The sequence below is a fragment of the Odocoileus virginianus genome, chromosome 29 (genome assembly GCF_023699985.2).
Source record: "Odocoileus virginianus isolate 20LAN1187 ecotype Illinois chromosome 29, Ovbor_1.2, whole genome shotgun sequence".
NCBI classification, from domain to species: domain Eukaryota; kingdom Metazoa; phylum Chordata; class Mammalia; order Artiodactyla; family Cervidae; genus Odocoileus; species Odocoileus virginianus.
In genome coordinates, this window is record NC_069702.1 from 15,077,255 (window position 1) to 15,098,472 (window position 21,218).

The following is a 21,218-nucleotide window of genomic DNA, read 5'->3' on the forward strand; positions in this document are numbered from 1 at the left end:
TCCTTTCAGGTCTAATGTTTAAGATGTGTTAGTCTGGCCCAGAGCAATGCAGGTCTGGGGCTCGTTGGGCGGGGTGAGTTCTTCTGTGTCCCCTATCTAACACCCTGTGGACCCTGAGGGCTTCCGGCCTGGCCTGTGGGAACAGGCACCATTCCCAGCCCTGCCAGCATCCACAAGTACTGTTCCTTTTTTTCCTTCTGTGTGGCTCCTCGACAGTCCCTAAGTTTTCTCACATGCGTGTGTTTAGAGCACTCAGGTGAACACTCAAAGAGGACCCGCCGCAGGGCCTGCTGTAGGAACCCCTCTGGGCTTCTCTCTGCTCTGTCACTCTGTCCTGGTAACTCTGGTTGCTTTAGTCTCTCCAGACTTTCCAAGTAAGTGCTGAATTCAGGGTGTATACCATTTTCCACCTGGTTTCCCACCCCTGCACCACAGCCTAGAAACGCTCTCAAGTCAGTGACCTGAGCAATCCGAAGGTTCACCTTAGTTCTCTCTCTCGTGGATATCACTGTCTTTCACTGCCTGATGTCCAGTGGCTTAAAAATGGTTGTTTCCAACATTTTGTTCGTGTTTTAGCTGTTGTGGACAGAATCTTGTCCCTGTTACTCCATCTGGGCTAGAAGCGGAAGTTCTGCTGCTTTATTATGCTTATTTCTCTGTACTGAGCCACTGTAAATGCCATCTCAGTTCAACCATCCCTCCTGATGGCTTGGGGTCAAATCTTTCATGGTTATGAGCCTGCCCCTCTAGACTGATTCTGTGTGAGTCTTTTCACCAGCTGCCTTAAAGGCAGTCATTCTTCTGTTTAAAAAGCACATTTGAAAGGAATAGTACTAAGGCTATGGAATTTTAATGCTATAGTGAAGAATGTCTAGAAGTTTGTACAGCTTAAGTCAGTCACAGAATGATTTTCTTTCTGCAGAGTTTCTATACCAAGAATTTCTTTCATAATTCTTGCAAATGAAAAGAACATTCATGGGAAGAGCATGAAGATACTGGATGTGCAGGCAGGCAAAAGGAAGAAGGACAGCCTTTGAGAAAGAAAGGGATTGAGAACTAAATTTTGCTAAGAAACATCATGGAACCAAGTCTCTGATATATTTACACAGACACTGTCCTTGACACATTTTAGAAAGCGGTCTTATTCTTTTCTTTCTTCTAACGCAAAAATCCAATGTTTATATAACTAATATGCTAAAGTGAAATATTAATCAAGGCAGAGAGCTGGAAGCATTATCATCATGATTATCCCTTAATAAATGTCAAAACAAAATATGGCAAGTTCATACAAGTGTAAGGTAGTTAAAAGAATCCAGGGCACGGGTGGCATACTGTGGGCTTTATTTGGCCTGCAGACTTGTGTTTCTCCTGGAAAGCAATGGCCCAGGCCATATTTTCCAAAGTGTGAAACTGTGTCAGTATTTATAAACTGGAAAACTTCACAAATTAGAGAAATGTCATATAGAAATCTTGGGAGAAAAGGAGATGGGGCAGGACTCCAGGTGGGGAGCAGATGTCTATGTTAGCTACAGTCTGAACCCTTTCGTTCATCACAATATCTATCATTCATTATTGTCTTCCTCTCCCCCTCAACTATCTCTGACCCTTCTTGGCCCTACAGGTATGGAGGCTAGTGATACCTACTGAAGGGTATGTATAACATTATCCCAACAAATTAACTTATATTTTTTAACTTATTAAACAAATGTATAAAAGCATGGTGAAAATGTTTTTTTTTTTTTAAAGGGGGAAGATAAGATTCCTAAAAAGATACAATAAAAAGCATATTTATTTTCTACCAATTTTAGGAAAGCTGTATGTGGAGTACATTTTTAAACTATAAATTTCTGGGGGTCTATGAAGCATCACAAAATGTTTATTTTAACCAATTCATAAGATAATTCAGATACAGCTTGCATTTAGAAACTACAATCTACCCTATCTTTTGCCTGTTTCAAAAGGTACACATAAAAGACAGCACAATTACAAAGAGCTAAAACAATGTTATCAGAAAAGTATGCTCTTTTTCTGCCAATGCACTCTAAGCAGGTAATAAATTTGAACTTTGGGTATAAAGTAATAGTACATATATAGTCTTCAGTTTTCATGCATCAACCAAGAAAACCAGAAGAATAAGCAAATTTCTATATACCAAATATTTCTATATACCAGGGTTTCTTTGTAACTCAATGCTCCATAAAAGAACTGAAATACATTTAAGTTGCCCTTTCAACTGCAAAACGATCCAACTTCAGCTGTACCAAATATTTATCAACCTCAGTTAAAAGAAAATGTTCAACTTAACAAACAAAATGGTATGTTAACAGTAAAACATTCAACTTTGCTTTTACTACTAACAGATTTCTAACTGGTAACAAAAGAATGGAGATAAACAGGTCAAAAATATGAGACATGTTTGACTAATGAGGTAATTGGGGGCAGGGAGAAAATTTAAAAAATAAAATGAACTGTTAAATATATAAAAAAGGAAGACTTTCTATAAATTATTTTCAAAAGCACAGAACTTTTTAGCGTACTAAGAGGGCACACGTAAAGCTTCCCGTTAAGGAAAACTAAACCATCTGTTTGGTATATCATTCATTAATGTTTCCTCCTGGCTCTGATGACATTACTGAAAATGAAGGTTACAGCAAAGCACCCCAAGAGGGGACCTGGAGACAGGACAAGAAAGATGATTGACTTTTTACTGTTTGTACTTTTCAATCGTGTTCAATACACATGTTTTGCCTCTTGGAAAAATAAGATACCTAAAAGTAATAAAGCACACTTTACCTGCTACCGTAATTAAAGCTTGTGGAGCAACAAAACTTTTCACTGAGTGAAAAACTGTATGATCATCTATTTGCATGAGAATGCCATGCAATTCTTAAGTGGAAAAAAAAAAGCTGTGAAAACAGTTAAGGGAAAGGGTGAATAGAGATTTTATGTTTCAAAGAACTCCAGAATATAAATTCCACTTCTCCAAATAAAGCAAATGTCAATCAGTTTATATTGCAAATGAATTTTAAAACTGTATGATAAATGAAAATTTAGAAATTTTGGAGTTCTCTTATCTCCCTTCTACAGCACCACATACAAGGCACGCAAGCCTACTGAAAGAGTCAATTCAAAGGAGAAGAAAAGAAACTTTGTTAGTAGTCACCAAGAGTTTGGGGCTCTATAAACACAGTTGTCAACCAAACCAAAGGACAATTTTTAAATGCACTAAGAATGGAACGGAGAGTGGGTCATAAACTATTCTTAATGACCACACCTTAATAAGATCATTACTTCTAACCTTAAACTAAAAGTTACAAATGATCTTCACTATTAAAATTATCTAGTGAGTGGGTCAGGAAGATCCCCTGGAAGAGGAAATGGCAACTCACTCCAGTATTCTTGCCTGGAGAATCCCATGGACAGAGAAGCCTGGTAGGCTACAATCCATGGGGTCACAAGAGTCGGATATGACTTAGCAACTTAACAACAACAAATGATACACCACGCTTGCACCCAGATAATAATAATGTCTCCAAGACAGATCAATCTCTACCCAAGTGAATCCTTTGACTGAGCCACACTTTCTTAAAACTTGTACTGTATTGCTTGTTTTGTAATATAATGGTTTCCTATCTTTATTATTTGCTTTTTTGTTTAAACCTAGATTTTAAATTTTTTTGGTAGGAACCATTTTCCTTTCGTTTTTTAGTATTTCTCAATGCTGTTGTTGTTCAGTCGCTAAGTCATGGCTGACTCTTTCGAGACTGCAGCCCACCAGGCTCCTCTGTCCAAGGTATTTCCCAGCCAAGAATACTGGAGGGGGTTGCCACTTTCTTCTCCAGGGGTTCTTCCCAATCCAGGGATCAAACCTGTGTCTCCTGCACTGGCAGGAAGATTCTTTACCACTAAGCCACCAGGGAAGCCCATTCCTCAATATGCCAAAAACAATTCTGAACACAGAATGGTCAGTCAAATGTTTCACAGCTGTATAATTAGTTAAGAAACAAAAATCCATTACAATAAAAATTTATACTACTTGTAAAACATTTTAAATTGCTGCTATTTTAACTATTGCCAAATAATTCTGTGGGTATTTTTTTCTACCAGTTTCCATAGTTTTCACATATTCAAGGAGACATGGCAGATTTGCCCATTTTATTTCCCTTAAGATGTCAACCATTTTAGCTTTAAAGTGACCAGTGTGTAGCTACTATGTCTAAAAAGATCTTACTTGGAAAACATCTGATAACCAAAGCATAGTCAGTGACCGAATCAAAACATACTTCTGAGGCTAAAATCTGCGTGGAGAAAGAGATAAGCCATGCTTTTTTCTCAGTATAATTAGTCATATTTCTTAGTTTGCTATTTTGTCCAATATATACAGATGAAAAGGGTGGTGAAAGGTAAAGAATTCTTATTAACTGAATCAACGGGTTGTGCCCAGGCATTTTATGTATGTAATGACTCAGGAATAAACCTCATGGAACTTTCTGAGGGAGATATTATTTCCATTTTATAGATCAAACAGATTGGATAAATCACTTACCCAAAATGACTCTAATTACTAAAAGATCTAAAATACATACCAATGACTATCTAAACTTAAAATCTGTGTTCTTTCTACTATACTATGCTTCCAAACTTGTTTGAATGTGAATAGCAAATTATGACACAGCCTATATTTAGTTTTCACAAAAGCTAAACATTTAAGAATGGACATAAATATATTAACTTTGTCCTGTTAAAGGTTAGTGGTATCTCAGTTTAATATTTCAATGGTAGGTTAAATAAGAAAAATTGTATGAATGATTCATATTTATTACAAGGAATTAAGTACCAAACCACACAAAGTATAAAATACTAAACAATCTCTGTGAACTAGACTCCACAGACAGTAAACCCAGTTTTTAATTATTTTCTAGGTCAAGGCACTTTAATTAGCATAATAGATGTGTTAGCTATCAAGCAATAAGTCAGTAAAACCAAGTCCGGTATTCACCCCCAAACCCAGCATAGGACCTATAATTTATCCATACCTACTACAACCAAATTCCATAAGCTGGAAACAAATGGAGATCAGGTGTCAGGAAATCTGTAGAAAACAATAACTGAATCCCCAATATCTACTCTCTTCAGTTGTCAGGTTGGGGACAACCAAGTGCCCAGCAAAAAACAATTTCCAGCATCCCATGATGTACAGCACTGGGTAAGGAATTCAAGAAAATTTTTTGAGAAGATCTGACTCAGCTGGCAGGCACACTCCCCTTTTGTTATTTTTGCCACTTCCTCCATTTCTTCCATATTTTGTCTAACTAGAAGGACAACATTTTTAATAGAATGCTAGCAGCCATTCTGTCACCATGAGGGCATCGTGAGGGTGAAAGCCATATTATAAGGAGGTAAAGAAGAAAAAAAAGATGTCTGTGTTCATTGCCATTTCTTGAAACAAGTCATCCAGCAGCTCTGGAGTACTATGCCAAGATTTTATGTTACAGGAAAAAAAAAATCCCAATCTTCTTTAGGTCACTGTGATACCAGGTCTCTGTACTAGCAACCCAATGCAATTTCTAGTTGGAAGAAGCAAAACAAATCATTGCAGTGGTCTTGGATAGGGCAAACACACAGAATATTTCCCAAGTCAGTGCCCCTGTTATGAGAGATGCATTATGAATTCTGCAGTTAAATTGTCAAAGAAATGAAAATGATAAACAGTTGACCATCTGTAACCACAGGTTCCACAACCACAGATTCAACCAACCTCAAATGGAAAATATTTTGGGGGAAAAACATTTCAGAAAGTTCCAAAAAGCAAAATTTGAATTTGCAGCATGCTGGCAAGTATTCACATAGGATTTATATAGAATTTACAATGATTTACACAGTACTTACACTGTATTAGATATGATGAGTAATTTAGAGATGATTTAGAGCATATGGGGGGATTTGCATTGGTAATTTGCAAATACTATGCCATTTTACATAAGGGACTTGACTAGCCACAGCTTTTATATCCCTATGGGTCCTGGAATCAATCCCCTGGAGAATAGTAAGGGACAACTGTATATGTTATTATATTGGAGATTCATAAGGTATATTAGAATATTAAAGGGTCTAAAAGCGCACACAGTAACAGGATAAATATCCAGTAATACTTACTCAAGAATTTTACATTATGTTACAAAATGCTTACTCCTAAGTGCATAACAACATGTTCCTCAGTTGCTAAGTTGTTTTCAACTCTTTGTGACTCCACGGACTGCAGCAATATCTCTGTTTGTGTGACTGCGAACAATTTACATATCTTGAGAGTGTTAACTTTCAAAATAGACACTTTGGGAGGATAGATACCTTTGGTTTCAAATACAGTATTATCAGCGACATTTCTGGGACTCTCCTTTCTGGACTTTCCTATAGCTCAGATGGTAAAGAATCCGCCTGCAATGCAGGAGACCCAGGTTCGATCCCTGGGTCAGGAAGATCCCCTGGAGAAGGAAACGGCACTCACTCCAGTATTCTTGCCCAGAGAATCTCACGGACAGGAGAGCCTGGCGGGTTACAGTCCATGGGGACACAAAGAGTCGGACATGACTAAGGGACCAACACACACATTATCAGAGACATTTCTAGGACTCTCCTTTCTAATCATGTTCACAGTTTCATTTTAAAAATTGCTTTTTACTTTATAATCATTTTCCAATTTAATTGAAATTAGTAAATCCTCCTTAATCATTCACCTTACTAGAATATGAATGTATTATTTAGCTGAATCAGATCCGTTCTCAGAGAAGATATATGCCACATGTCACATGATCTAAAAAGTAACTTCAAAACAGATGTAGGATTCTAAAAGTGAGTAGTTTACAGACTTCCAAGGTGGTCCAGTGATTAGGACTCTGTGCTTTCACTTGCATGGCCCAAGTTCAATCTCTGGTCAAGAAACTAAGATCTCACAAGCTACAAGACATGGCAAAAAAAAAAAAAAGAGTAGTTTGAAGAGAATAACATTTATTTTCACCACGAAGTAACACATAACATATAACATATATATATATAACATATATTATATAATATATATATTATATATAACATATATATAACATATAACATAACATATAACAGGTAACAAATAAGTCCAAGTAATGAGTGGAAGAAACAAACATGTAACCCAAGGAACAAGCAGGGCCATGAACTCTGAAACAAAAAAATACATTTAAGTTCATATATTACCTTTACCCAATGTTTAAAAAAACAAACTGCTATAAGTAAAATGTAAGTATATCAAAAATAATAATCTAACATTTATTAAATACCCATAGGCATTAGGTGAGAACCCCATGGAGCCTGCTGCGCTGCAGTCCCTGAGGCTGCAGAGTCGGACATGACTTAGCGGCTGAACAACAACATGTATTAGGTACTGCTTTGTTGCTTTACATGTTTTAATAAATTAATCATTTAATCCTTACCACAAACCTATAAAAGAGGCTTAGCTATAATCCTTATTTTGTAGATGGAAAAAAGGCGAAAATTTGCACAAGGCCATAGAGCCTGTATATCAGAGACAGAAATTAATACCCAGGCAGCTTGGCTCCAGAGTCCATGGTCGAAATTCTGTGCTATACTATCTCTAAATCAAAGAGGAATGGTCAACACCATGCACAACTGCATCTAAAAACAATTTATGTCTATTCAAATCAGTTTTCAACTGATTTCAATCCTATTCAACCCAGATGTTTGTAAGGTTTTCACATATCATTTCATTTTTATCTTCACAACTCTTCTGTGTCAATATATCCTGTCAATCCTGTCAACAGGCTGGTTTACTTGGCATGATCTCAGATGATTAAATATCTGTGGGCACAGATTATTCCATTTATCTGCAGGCTTGGAAATGTGACCTCTGTGTATCACCAGTGGCTAGCAGAGCGCCTGGCAGAGGCATTTACTGAACTTAATGTAATGTACACTTATTGTACTCAATGTATACTTACTGAATACAGAAAAACTAAAAAGGGAGCAGGTCATCACAATAAGGGTATCACTCCAGAGTCATCACTGTTACTACTAGAAAAACACTCAACTGGCTTGGTCCATCAACAGTGACTCTTTAAAATCCCTTTAGGTGTAAGAACAGTATCATATATTTTTAAATTAAACCTCAGGACCTCAATACAGCTTTAAAATACCTTTGAATTAGACAAAGTCTTTAAGCACAAACAGAAAGATTTAGATGAATTCTTTTTTTAAAAAATATGGCTCTGCTTTGTCTTCAGTTACACAAGTATATGTGATCACATAAATGTATTTTCTTTTATTTAAAAACTGAAATTTTCCATTAAATTTTAATAATGGAAAACAATACAGTCTAGATTTCTCTGTAAGTGTAAGAATTATGTAACAATGAACATTGAAGTATGTGTTGACTTGAATTATAACTGAAATAGCAATACTGCCATGTATCAAGTAATAACACATCCTAGTTATTATTTATTTTTATATACCTCAAAGCACTGCCAGAATTTCAAAGTTCTGACTGAACTCAATTAAACGGTATATAACCACAAAACAGTTTTAGATAGCTTACATTTGATAATCAAATATTTCTAAATTATATTTAAAATTTTTTATCAGTTTTTTTAATCTAAAATGTTTTTATTTTTTTTAACTCAAATATAGCTGATCAGGTTTTTTTTTAACGAAACATCTATTTCAGCTTTCATGAAGTACAGCTACAAGGATACATTTTAGCTTTTGTAAATTTTCACACAGTACCTAGAAAACTGATATATGTTACATCTGAATCATTGTCTGAAGTTCATTCCTTCACTTCTAGAAACTAGCCGTAAGAGTAAAATCAAAATAGACTGTGTGAGGAATGACTTTAATCAATATTGCATTCAAATAATCCTAAGAAATCATACCTCCAAGTCAAGAATATGAAAGACTCTGAGGGAATAAATTTATCATTCAAAATCTTACAATCAGGTAAACTCCTGGGTCAAAATACTGATTATTTCTTCACTTCAACACTATATATTCCAGAGAGGTATTTTACTACACTAAGACCTAAAATAAATAATCCCTTAATAGTTTAAATGCTTATTTTAGAAATTACATTTTTCTAGAAAAAGTGCCTAAAACCCTAAGCCAATAAGGAAAACTGACTTTTTTTGGTGCGGGGGGTGGGAGGGTGGGAGGGGAGTGTGCAGCTGAGATGAACTACATGTACAGTTTCCTCTAAGTTGTGCCTCAGTAGTTAACAAGTGACAAATACCACTAAAACTGATGACATAGCGTTAGCTTTCAAACATCTCAAACTGTTTAGGAACCTCGTTTTTGTTAAAGGGGATTTTTTTCTTTTGGGAAGAAAAAGTCTCTCATGCATGGTCATGTTAAAACTAAAGATGATTTTCTGTTGGAAAATTCAATCATATCATATATGACAACTAAGAGACTTCATTTGCCAAAGGAAAAAAAGAACCTTCTCCAGAAAGAAAAACCTTGAATCAAATTCCAGCACTTAGGCTGAATTGATGAATTTCTCTGTTTCCTGAAACTGTTTAGATTCAGAGCATACTGATATAAATGACAAACAAGGACACTCAAGTTCCTCCTTTCAGTTAACTTGGCGAAAGAAAACCTCACAACTAGGTACAAGAACCTGAAGAAAGGAAATATTAGCATCAAAAAATGTGGCATTGCTCCTTAAAAAAACTCTCAAAAATAATACTATATATACTTTTAATTATAAATCTGACAGAAAGACTATATATATGTCACATATATCTCATTTCAACGGAGAAATTGGAATACAAATTTCAAAATCTCTAAGTAATACAGAACTTTCTGTGGTGACAGAAATGTTCCATAGCCGAACTGTTCGCTACAGGGGCTACTAGCCAAAAGTAGCTACTGAGCCCTTAAAATTTGGTTAGTGAGGGGAGGGAGTTTAGGATTAGCAGATGCAAACTATTATAGGATGCATAAACAACAAGGAATGATACTTAATATTCGTGATAAACCATAATGGAAAAAAAATGAAAAATATATATACAATTGAGTCAGAAACTAAACACAACATTGTAAATCAACTATACCTCAATAATATGGTTTAAAAAAATTGTTCAGTGAAATAAGGAATTGAACTTTAAATGATATCTAATTAAATTAATTTAAATTTAACATGTGCAGCTTTAAGGAACTGGAGGGAAATATTTATACCTTACATTCTGATTCAAATAGTAAAAAGCCTGTAGATGGGTATATACACAGAGACGTAAGTTTATTTTCTTTAAATTCTTGTGATTTATGTAGAGGAAAGTACATAATATAACAATACTGGTGCTACATTTGTGAGAATCGAATTTTCTATGCTAACCTTCTAGAGAGGACTAGAATATTGGTTCACAAGTTGGCTCCACATTGTAATTTCTTAGGGAGCTTCCAAAAATATGTATGTCTGGGTATTAACCCCAAAGATTCTAGTTTAATTGGTCTGAATTGAGTCCTGAGCATTAAGATTTTTAAAAGCCACCCAGGTGATTCTATCATGCAACCAGAGTATCACTAAACTAGAAAGAAAATAAGAAACTGTTTAATAAGCACAGATGCAGTATACAACCAAAGATATTTTTTTGCTGGTAGGCAAGAGGGCCTTTCAGCAATCCAGATTCAAGTTCACCCTGAGGACCATGGTGAGTTACATGTTCTAAACATTCAGGAATAATTTGGGTGTACCAGCATAAGTTTTTGTTATTACTGAATGTTGTTCAAATATGTAAAAGAGATTAAAAAAGGAGGAAATAAACTACTGTCAATTTGTACTTGCCACTTTTATATATATTATTAATTTCATTCTCAAAATACTATGAGAGGTAGGTATTATTAAATTATAGATGTGGAAAATAAAGATAAAGATGTTCCCTAGGATTTGGGCACATGTTTCTCAAACAGTAAAGTCCACATTCTTTACACTACAGCAGAATTCTCTCTCAGGAAGTCTGTTTCAATAAATTCTCATACTGGAATCAAAGAAAGAAAAATGAAGAAAAAGCAGGATTCAGTGGTGGAGCACAGGCTAAGGCAAACATCCTTAAACAGGTGCTTAAACCAGTTCCTGTATTTCCTAAGCAAACCCTGGGGGGAAAAACCACATTCATCTGTGGTTCACATCTCCACCAGCCTTTGCACTAGGCCATATAGGAGTTGCTGTCCTTCTACCTTAAGAAGTTAAATAATTGGTCTCCTACTGCCTCACAAGCGATTAGCTACTGTCATCCAGCCTTCGTACAGGCTGCGTAGTCACAGGGCCTGACACTAAACAGTAATAAGACAGGGGTTTTCATTTTGCCCCCTAGACTCACAGGATTACTGGAACTTTTCCTGATAGAGCAGTTTACAGACCAGTTTTTTGTTTTCTTTTAACTTTTTATTTTGTATTGGAGTATAGCCAATATGTTGTGATAGTTTCAGGTGGAAAGCAAAGGGACTCAGCCATACAAATACATGTATCCATTCTCCCCCAAACTCCCCTCCTCTCCAGGCTGCCACATAACATTGAGCAGAATTCCCTGTGCTACCCAGTAGAACCATGTTGGTTGTCCAGTTTAAATATAGCATGTGTACATGTCCATCCCAAACTCCCTAACCACCCCTTCCCTCATCCTTCCCCCTGCAACCTGTAAGTTCTGTCAATTACAGACCACAGTTTTGATGTGACATACCTACAGTGAGTCTGTCCATAGGATTTCCTGGGCAACAATAAACAAATTTACACTGACTATGTTACTTTTAATTTAACTTAGACCATTAAACGTTCTATAATAATTTGCTTATTAAAAGCTTTTTAAATGCAGTTCCTGGGTTGTTCTTAAGTTTCAAATTAAGAAAAGCTGTCAGTGGAAAAAATGGGAAAGAGCGCAGAGACCCTCACCCTTCCCCATCAGCACTAACTCTTCAGTCCTGAGACCCAATATCCCTTCTCCTTTTTCAGGCCCCAGCCTTGCAAAGGGACATCAACTCAAATGAGTCACACTTGGTTACATCAGAGGCCTGACAAGAGAAAACCTTCAACCCACTCTTCTAATTCATGGCACAGACTTCTCCCAAAGCATATTCCAAAAATAAGAAAATGTTGACAGGAGTTAACTTCTAGATTCACAGGCTTGAGGTATGACACTGTTTCCTTTTGATTTCAATGGTATTAATTACAACTTAGTTGCACCACAAAAGTGTTTTGTAGTTTATTTAAAAATTACAAAATCTTGTCCAAATAAATAAAAAATAAAAAGGGAGCAGCAGCAGAGGCTTATCCCCAGCAATCCCTTTCTCTAGTTAAGTCTGGGCTGGGCCATAAGATGAGCTGAAAAAATACACACTCAACTGATACAGGAGAAGTTACAATGTTCCTCATTCCATCCTTGACCTACTAAAGTAGAACAAAGCAAGGATTTGGCCTGTTCTTCTTAATTAAAAAAAAAACAACATAAATTCCATTCAAGACTGATACCTATCATTTACTGAAAATAACTGATTAGTTAATTCTCACATTCACTTTTCATTTGAGGCATGCCTCCAGAAAAAATAATGTAGGTTTTAAAACTTTTGATCCCATTATAGTATCAAAGTCCATCCTTGCAATTGACACTGATTTTTATGGTTTGCGTATGTGCGCTACTTGTGACATGAAAAGCCATTTATAAATATTTTTAAATGATGGTAATCACTCTCCTAAAAATAAGTGGGCTTCTCATGCAAGTAAAAGTTTTGGCGGAACAAATGTTAATCCAAGACAAACTACATAAGAGCTAAAAAATAAGTTCTTGTAAAGTGAAACACACTACAAATTAGTTCCTTTTCTTAATAACTAACCTAGATGTTTTTTCTATTTAACTCCTGCTTCCATTCTGCCATCTCCCCCACACATACTCCCACAAAGCCGCTAGAACATCAAAGTTAGAACACAAAGTTATTATGAAAAAGGTAAACTAAACTTAAAACTGGATCGTAAAGCAGTCCATTCGCCTCTGTGCGAATTTACTGAATCAATACATACAAGAACTTACTGATGCTGATGATAACACAAGAAATAATCTGTACCACAGCACAACACAAGCGAGCAATGAGCATGAAGCAAGTTTTCACGTTGACCCTGCCAACCCAGTCATCAAGAATTTGGGAAAATACCAAGGCTTGTTTCATAATGCAATAACTTCTTTCCTCCCCCCACCCCGTCCCCCCAATTCTTTAGTAGCCTCTGTAGATCTAAATTTTAAAATCGTTTTAATTAGTTACCTGTGCCCGTCAACCCACAGATCAGGTGTCCTACATTTTGTTTAGGTCCCCACCTTGAAAACAAACCCGATTGCCCCATTTTCTGAGAGGTAAACTCAGCTCCAGGAAGCTCCCTATGAAGTCACCGCGTTTGTTGTTTCAAAGATGCAATTAAACGAAAATGACACAGGCTGTCGAACAGATGAGCTGCCCAAGTGCGTGGAGGAGTCGATCATCTCTGCGTAAGGCCAACGAAAACTGTATTGCTGTAAATCTATTTTAGTGGTAATATTTCTCCCAGTTCCTCCTTCTTCAATATACTTACAATACAGGGAAATTAAACTTCGTAAAAACTTTCTTGCCTCTACCAAACTTTAGCTTTCGGTACTACAGCATCTTGCAAAGAGCACAGGCGGGGAGGAGGGGGGGGGGGGGGTGGCGGCGAGGAGAGGGGTGGCTAACTCCAGAACGCACAGAAGAGCAATAAAAGAGCTTGCATCAGGCAGTGTCCGTCCCTCTGCTCTCTGTTCCCCACCACCCCACCCCCTCTTCTTCGAACCCTCACATATACACATTCTTCTGGGCGGCCTCTAACCACACCACGTCCACAATCATTTACAGAAATGAGAAACAGACTCCGGGAGCCCTTCCCTCGGCACGCACAGAGCTGGCGTAGCACGATGCGGGTAATGTCACTCTCGGCTGCCCCACAATCTCTGTACTCATCCCCTCTGGGGTTTAATTCCCAAGGATCCGGCTTTCCTCCGCCAAGAAGGCGGATCTACCTAGTTCACAAGCAAACAGCATCTCATCCTTCCTACCCCCACCAGGCCCACCAAAGAAAAGTTCCTTCCACCAGGGCCACAGAGAGGTTGATTTTGAGGAGCTGGAGCAAAAAAACAAAAAAAACAAAACAGAGAGAGGAGGAAGAGAGATCGCGGCGCACTTTGTTTGGCAGTTTGCGCCCCTCCAGCCCAGCGCCCAGGGCAGCGCGCGTCCTTACCCGCTCGTCCGGAGACGCGGTCCGGCTACTGGCGCACGGGGCAAGGGCAGCCGGGACGCGGCGTCGGGGCGGGCCGCGGGCAGCCGCCGCGGGCGCCGAGAGCCACCACCTCCTCTCCCCCAAGCGGCTGCGGGCGTGGGCCGAAGAAGCTGGAGAAGGAGCCTGGGGAGGGGGGGAAGAGAAGCAGCATCTCCTCCTCCTCCACGCCTCCGAAACACCGCTCCGGCGGCGACCCCGGCCGACCGCCAGACCCCGGAGCGCTAGCGCAACCTAGGCTGCCCCGCGCGCCTCCAAGGGCTTCCCCAAACCCTCCGGAGCGGGGCTGCTTAACCCCGGCCGCCGGCTCCGAGCGCTGCCGAGATACGCCTGAGGCAAACAGGGAAGCCGGGGAGCGCTGCTCGCCCGCCACGACTGTCTCTCGGGGCGGTAATCCCGGTGTGTCACCCCGGCCGCGCCGCGGCTGCGGGAGCTCCCGGCTCTACTCGGGCTCCACCTCTAGCGCTCGCCCGGTTCCGCCCCAGTCCCTGTCAATCAACCCTTCTCTGACTCCTGGAGCCCCGCGGATCTCCGATCCCGCCGTCCCCTCGACCTCATTGGCCCGACGGCCCCTCAGCCCCGCCCCCTCCCTAGAGACGAGGTCGCCGAGGAGACCGGCGCCCAGGTTCCTATGACAACCGGTGCCTTGGGCCTGGCTTTTCGTGAACTTCTGTCTTGCCAGAAGCTCAGGTTGATAGCCCCGCAGGAAAAGTTCCTAGCCCCTCCGGGGTGGACTCCTAATTTCAGGCCAAGTTGAAAGTGTCGCCGACCGCCGCCACACTTCCAGCTTCGGAAACAGAACTTTATGGCCCTGGGGAATGCGAGGGAGAATGGGAAAATGCCTTGCTCTTCCTCTGTGAAACTAAATAAACCCCTCCCCCTCTCTTTGCCCTCCCCTGTCTCCAGCCTTGTTTCCATATTCTCACCGGGCGGATTTGGGCTTTGAAAGGGTGAGGAGAAGAATGCGAGAAAGAGCGGGGCTGTGCCAGTTCCCTGCAGCAATATTGCAACTTGGAAATGGCGGGGTCGACGAAAACAGCTCGGTGAGTTTCCCCACAGTTGTAAAGTGATCCTCAGAGATGAGTTGGAACACTTGGTCAACCCCAGATGCCCTCAGGAAAACTCACATTCTCATATTTTTGAAATAATAATAATAATAACAAGTATGTAAAATCTTGTTATTTTCCTTCTGAAGTTCAGATAATCCTAAAGTTAAAAAAAATGAAGTAAAAAGTTTGACATAATGGAATAAAATAAAGACACCCATTTTTCTATAGAACTACATATTACAGCTTGGTAAAAGTATGTCCTAGCAGCTATGACCCTCCTGAAAGCTAAAAGATTTAGATGTCCACAGTTTAACCAGGAAGTCTTACTGAATTCATGAGCAAAGGATATCTCATCATTTGAGTTTCAAAAATTTGGGTTTACTCTCAGAAGTATAAGGTAAACCCGGTACTATTGGAACTGAAGGTTAAGTTATTCTTGGACCCCCGGTGTTAAGCCCTAGATGAATCTGAACTTCTTGGCTGGTTCCAAAGTGGAGAGATCTGAAGCAAAATAAGAGCTGCAATCTTTAGGCTCCTTAGCCCCTGAGGCTGCTGTACATGTATGATGAATGAGGGAATTAATAATAATGATTTACCTTTGGCGAGCACTTGCGTTTTCATTATCTCATTTACTAAATGAATAACTGTGGTGGATGTATTCAGTCGAATATGCCTTGCAAATGTGGGCTGAGTGTGATTACTTACAGCACTAAACACAATAGAAAATGCACAGCAGAATTTTAAGATAAGGACCCTGCCCTTAGGGAGATAAACGCAAAGCCTAAGAAAGAAAACTAGCATTCTTGAAACAATTTGAGATTATAGCCAGAATGTGCAGCCGGACACTGAATGCAGTACAGTAGTCAACGAGAGCAAGTCTGTGGTATGTAGAATGGGCTGGATTAGTCAGATTAAGGAGGAAAGGAATTTAAATTGGACTTGGAAGGGTAGGGAGTGGGATGAAGGAAGCAAAGCTGAGGAAAGACATTTATTTGCAGGAAAAATGTAAAACCAAAATGCAACAGCGGGAATAGAGTGATGAAAGTAAATAACAATGAGAAGATCAGGCCAGTTGACTTAGAGACGGAAATGAAGGATTGGAGCAATTCCCTAGCCCTTCCCTCATTTTCTGAAATAGGAGGTTTTAAATGTTCTGGTCTAAGTATGGGCTGGGAAGGTCGAGTGGGAGAGGTCGTTTTGTGAGAATAAAAGCTTTCATGGAACACCTTCCTCTGTTTTGCTACTGAAAGAAAAGTTCTTGCATTTATTAGAAAGAAAAGCGATATCCATAATACTTGGGATAACTTATGCATTCATGTCAGAAAGAAGGTATAAAGAGTATGGTTTGGAAATTTTCACAAAAGTAGTTAGAAAAACTAAAGTGTTGTGGGTGTCTGTGTGTGTATGCATTAAGGCCTTTTCAGGTGGTTGCCCTCCAGGCTTTTTCCCAGTGATCCTTGTGTTTTATATGAGCTGAAAGGCTGGTTTTAAAAATAAATGACTGTGACGCCAGAACCTGATAGAGTACACAAAAGAGAAATCTATAGTTTAATCTTCTTTTTGGATATAATGTAAAATTAAAGTACAATATTAATAGAACTAGCACTATATTACAAATGCATGCCAAAGTTAAGAATTATGCCAAGTATATAAGAATGATTCTGTAATAGAAGACTTATTTATATAGTTGACTATATTAAGTCAAAGGAGAGAAATTGTGTGCTTTAATTGATACTGCAAAGGATTTTGTAAAATCCAGCATTGTTCCTTAATAAACAGTTTTGAAGAATGTATATTTTATATCAAAGTCAGAAACTGAATAATGAACCACTATGCTAATTCCTGCTGGAGTCAGGAGCAAGGCCAAGAATGCCCACCATCAGTCTATGTAAGGAAATGATAGCCAATGAAATTAGACATGGAATGGACTTAGTCACTCAGTTGTGAACTACTCTTTCCCATTCTTTGGACTATAGTCCACCAAGCTTTTCAGTCCATGGGGTTTTTCAAGCAAGAATACTGAGGTGGGTTGCCATTTTCCTCCTCCAGGGGATCTTCCTGGACTAGGGATCTAATCTGAGTCTTCTGTATCTCCTACAATGCAGGTGGATTCTTTATCCACTGGTGTGGAACAGAAACAAGAAATTAAACACTGAAAATGTTAGGATTGTCATCTGTTTGCAAATTATATGCAAACTCTAAGGACTAATAGAAAAACTTTCAGAAGCAATAAAAGATGAGTTAGAGTAACATTTTTACATTTTGATGGACAAAGCCAAGAAGTGGTACAAGTTACAGTCATCCTAATACAGATGGAAATTTTGAGAGTGCACTCTGTTTCTTAACATCCTCATCATTAAACTTTTTTGAACTTTGCCAATCTAATAGATACAAAATGCTATCACATTACATCTGTACTTTTGATTCTCTTATGAGCATCTTTTTGTATGTCTACAAGCCAGTCTATTTTCTGTTACCAAAGATATTATCCCATATTTTCTTCTAGAACTTTTATAGCCTTCACAGTTTATTCTTTGATCCATATGGAATTTATTTTGGTGGTAGCAGTAACTACCTATTTGTCCCCCAAAACCTTAAAAGAATTTGTAAATTTTACTACATAACCATGTAAAGCTTCTATAGAGTAAAAATGCAATAAATAGAAAATTTACAAAAGAAATTTTAAAAAGCAATAAATATTTTAAAATAAAACAACTGTATAGAGAAGTAAAACTAAAAATTAAATATTTGCAATTATTGAATTGGAAAAATATTTTTAAAGATGTAATGTCTGGTATTGGTGAAAACACGGGAAATAGGTACTGTCTCATCATTGTTGGTAGGATTATAAATTGGGTTATTCCATTTGGGAGTGCAGTTGCATTGTCTTTCATAATTTATGATGTTTATATCCTTTTACTTATTTTTTTGAAATTTATCCTATAAAAATATTTATACCCATGACCAGAGATATGATCTCTTTGTGGGACCTACCTGGTGGCTCAGTGGTTCAGATTTCAGGTTTCCAATGCAGGAATCATGATCCTTGGTCAGGGAGGGAGTGAAGATCCCACATGCTGTGTGGCAAAAAGAAAAAAAAAAAGAATATTCTTTTTAGTATTGTTGATAGTCATAAAATTTAAAAACAAAATAAAAGTCCATAATGGTGGAATGATTAAGTTAACTATGGTTACTCAGGTATATTACCTGGTGACAAAATCAAGTGGCCATACAAAATGATCTTATTTCTGTTCAAAAGTACATATATCTATGTATTGATATATGGCAATATTTATACTGTTACCAATGGTTTCTACAAGAATTAGAAATCCAGAAAAAAATTGCATTTCTGAAATGTTTTAATTTAAAATCTTCACAAGATTGTTTACTTTTGTATAGAAGGCCAAACGGGTTAAAAAAGGCAAACTGTCCACTATAAAATAAGTAATGGGGATATATAAATTCATGGGGATATAATGTATGGCAAAGGTACTATAGTTAATAACACTCTATTGTATATTTGAAAGTTGCTAAGAGAGTAGATCTTAAAAGTTTTCATCATGAAAAAAAATTTTTTGTAAATTTTAATTAAATTAAAAATTCAATTCCTCAGTCGAACTAGTGGTGTTTCAAGCATAGCACAGATACAGAGCAGTAGAGACACAGAACATTTCAATCATGGCGAGAAGTCCTATTCAGTTGAGTCGCTCAGTTATGTCAGACTCTTTGCGACCCCATGGACTGCAGCACGCCAGACTTCCCTGTCCATCACCAATTCCCGGAGAAGTCCTATAGGACAGTGGTAATTCAGAGGCTAGCATACCTGATTTTTCTCTAAAAGATGAAAGAAAATCTCTCTTTTGCTAGTTTCTATTAAAACTTATAAACAAAATGGTTAACATAGTTTATCACTACTAACAATAAAGAAATTAGATAGCTGGCCATAACACAGATTTAATTGGGCTCCCACATGGTCCAACCCTGAATATTCATTGGAAGAACTGATGCTGAAGTTGAAGCTCTAAAACTTTGGCCACCTGATGCAAAGAACTGACTCACTGGAAAAGGCCCTGTTGCTGAGAAGGATTGAGGGCAGGAGGAGAAGGGGACGACAGAGGATGAGATTCTTAGCATCACCAACTCAATGGACATGAATCTGAGTAAACTCAGGGAAATAGTGAAGGACAGGGGTGCCTGGCATGCTGCAGTACATGGAGTCACAAAGGTTCGGTCACAACTTAGCAACTGAACAAGGACAACATGGTCCGTGAGCCTCAGAATGTTCATTACTTTGAGGACCATCCTAAGAAATAATTTCTGTGGGACCCAGGGATCACCCCATAACAGTCTCCTTGAGACTGTATTCCAAGAATATGTGTTTTGTTTATTTGGGAAAGTATCTAATAAACATTTCAACAAATTCAGAAAAGGATATATATCTCTCCAAAATTTTGCTATTGTGTGCTTTAAATGCCAGTGATTTTAAAATATCACCTTTTAAAGGTTGAAATGAATTGAAAAGGTTGAAATGAATTCTAGGCTAATCAAAATCTGTAAGTAGCAGTGTTTTCCCAGCTGACTTCTTGTGTTCATCTCAGTATGAAATATTTGTGTTCTGGCTTGTACCAACTGTGTTAGTGTTTTTGCCCCCTTTAAGCCCAGGAACATATTATCCTTTCTTGCTTACAAAGTAAGGACTGTGATGGGAACTTTGCTCAGGTAAGAAGCAGAAGCAAGATAAGTAATCCACCAAAACATGAGCAGGTAATTGGAGCACAAACTCTGACAGTGTTTAAGGAAGACTTTGTGAGGCAGTACTAACACCTCCAAGTGAACCAAGAATTAGCTAGCAAGAAAATGCAGTGATGGAAACCAGATAAGACTACAATTACCCTCAGCTCCATTGAATAAGCAGGTTGTTTTCTTTTGGTGGTAGCTGAACTCTCTTTAAAATGTGAGAATTCCCCTAGGATGAGGAGTTACATGACAGCAACGGCAAAGGTAACTAAGCATTGGGAGGCAGCCTGGTAGCTCAGTACAACAGAAGAGCACAACATTTGCACTTGGAAGACTCAAGTACAAATCTTGGCAAGTTACCGAACTCATTTGAGCCTGATTTTCTTCCTCTTGAAAGCGAAGGAAATAAGAATAGCTGATGTGTTCCACATGTTGTTCAGTTGCTAGGTCATGTCTGACTATTTACAACCCCATGGACTGCAGCATGCCAGGCTTCCCTGTCCTTCACTATCTCCCGGAATTTGGTCAAACCCATGTCCATTGAGTACTAGCCTGTAATGTTCTTTCAATGTTCAATTGAAGTAAATGAAATACGTGTATGAAAGCTATTTGTAAACTTTACAGCACTGTTTTAAAAAATCAAATAACAGCAACAACCAAAACTGTACACATATTTGCAAGTAGTGTTAAACTTAATGAGACAGAAATTATAAATAATCTCTAAAGTATTTATTAGGTGCTAGGGTCAGGTAGTCCTATGAAGGATTGTCAGAAAAATGTAATTGTGGTGCTCCTGTAACTTCTGCTTTTCTTCGCCAACCAGATTCTTGGTTCTTTTCTAATTTCCCCCTGTACTGTTTGGTTGTAGCTGGAATCAAGATTGCCGGGAGAAGTATCAATAACCTCAGATATGCAGATGACACCACCCTTGTGGTAGAAAACAAAGAGGATCTAGAGAGGCTTTGATGAAAGTGAAAGAGGAGAGTGAAAAAGCTGGCTTAAAACTCAACATTCATGCCAACGGCATGCCAAACTTCTCTGTCCATGGGGATTCTTCAGGCAAGAATATTGGAGTAGGTTGCCATGCCCTCCTCCAGGGTATCTTCCCAACTGAGGGATCGAAC

General features: G+C 38.3%; 2 protein-coding genes across 11 annotated transcripts in view; one reads left to right on the top strand and one right to left on the bottom strand.

The window, feature by feature from the left end:
* Positions 1–14,735, bottom strand: part of PTPN13 (protein tyrosine phosphatase non-receptor type 13) — a 218,767-nt gene extending 204,032 nt beyond the window's left edge. For 5 of the 10 annotated variants that reach the window (XM_070458176.1, XM_070458174.1, XM_070458177.1 and 2 more), the window contains exon 1: positions 14,273–14,735. The gene's annotated coding sequence lies outside the window, so the exon portion shown is untranslated. The remainder of the gene's footprint in view (positions 1–14,272) is intronic. The other 5 variants (XM_070458182.1, XM_070458179.1, XM_070458181.1 and 2 more) reach the window with 1 other exon arrangement.
* A 272-nt stretch (positions 14,736–15,007) lies between these two features.
* Positions 15,008–21,218, top strand: part of MAPK10 (mitogen-activated protein kinase 10) — a 589,148-nt gene continuing 582,937 nt past the window's right edge. Inside the window, exon 1 of the mRNA XM_020902101.2 lies at positions 15,008–15,351. The gene's annotated coding sequence lies outside the window, so the exon portion shown is untranslated. The remainder of the gene's footprint in view (positions 15,352–21,218) is intronic.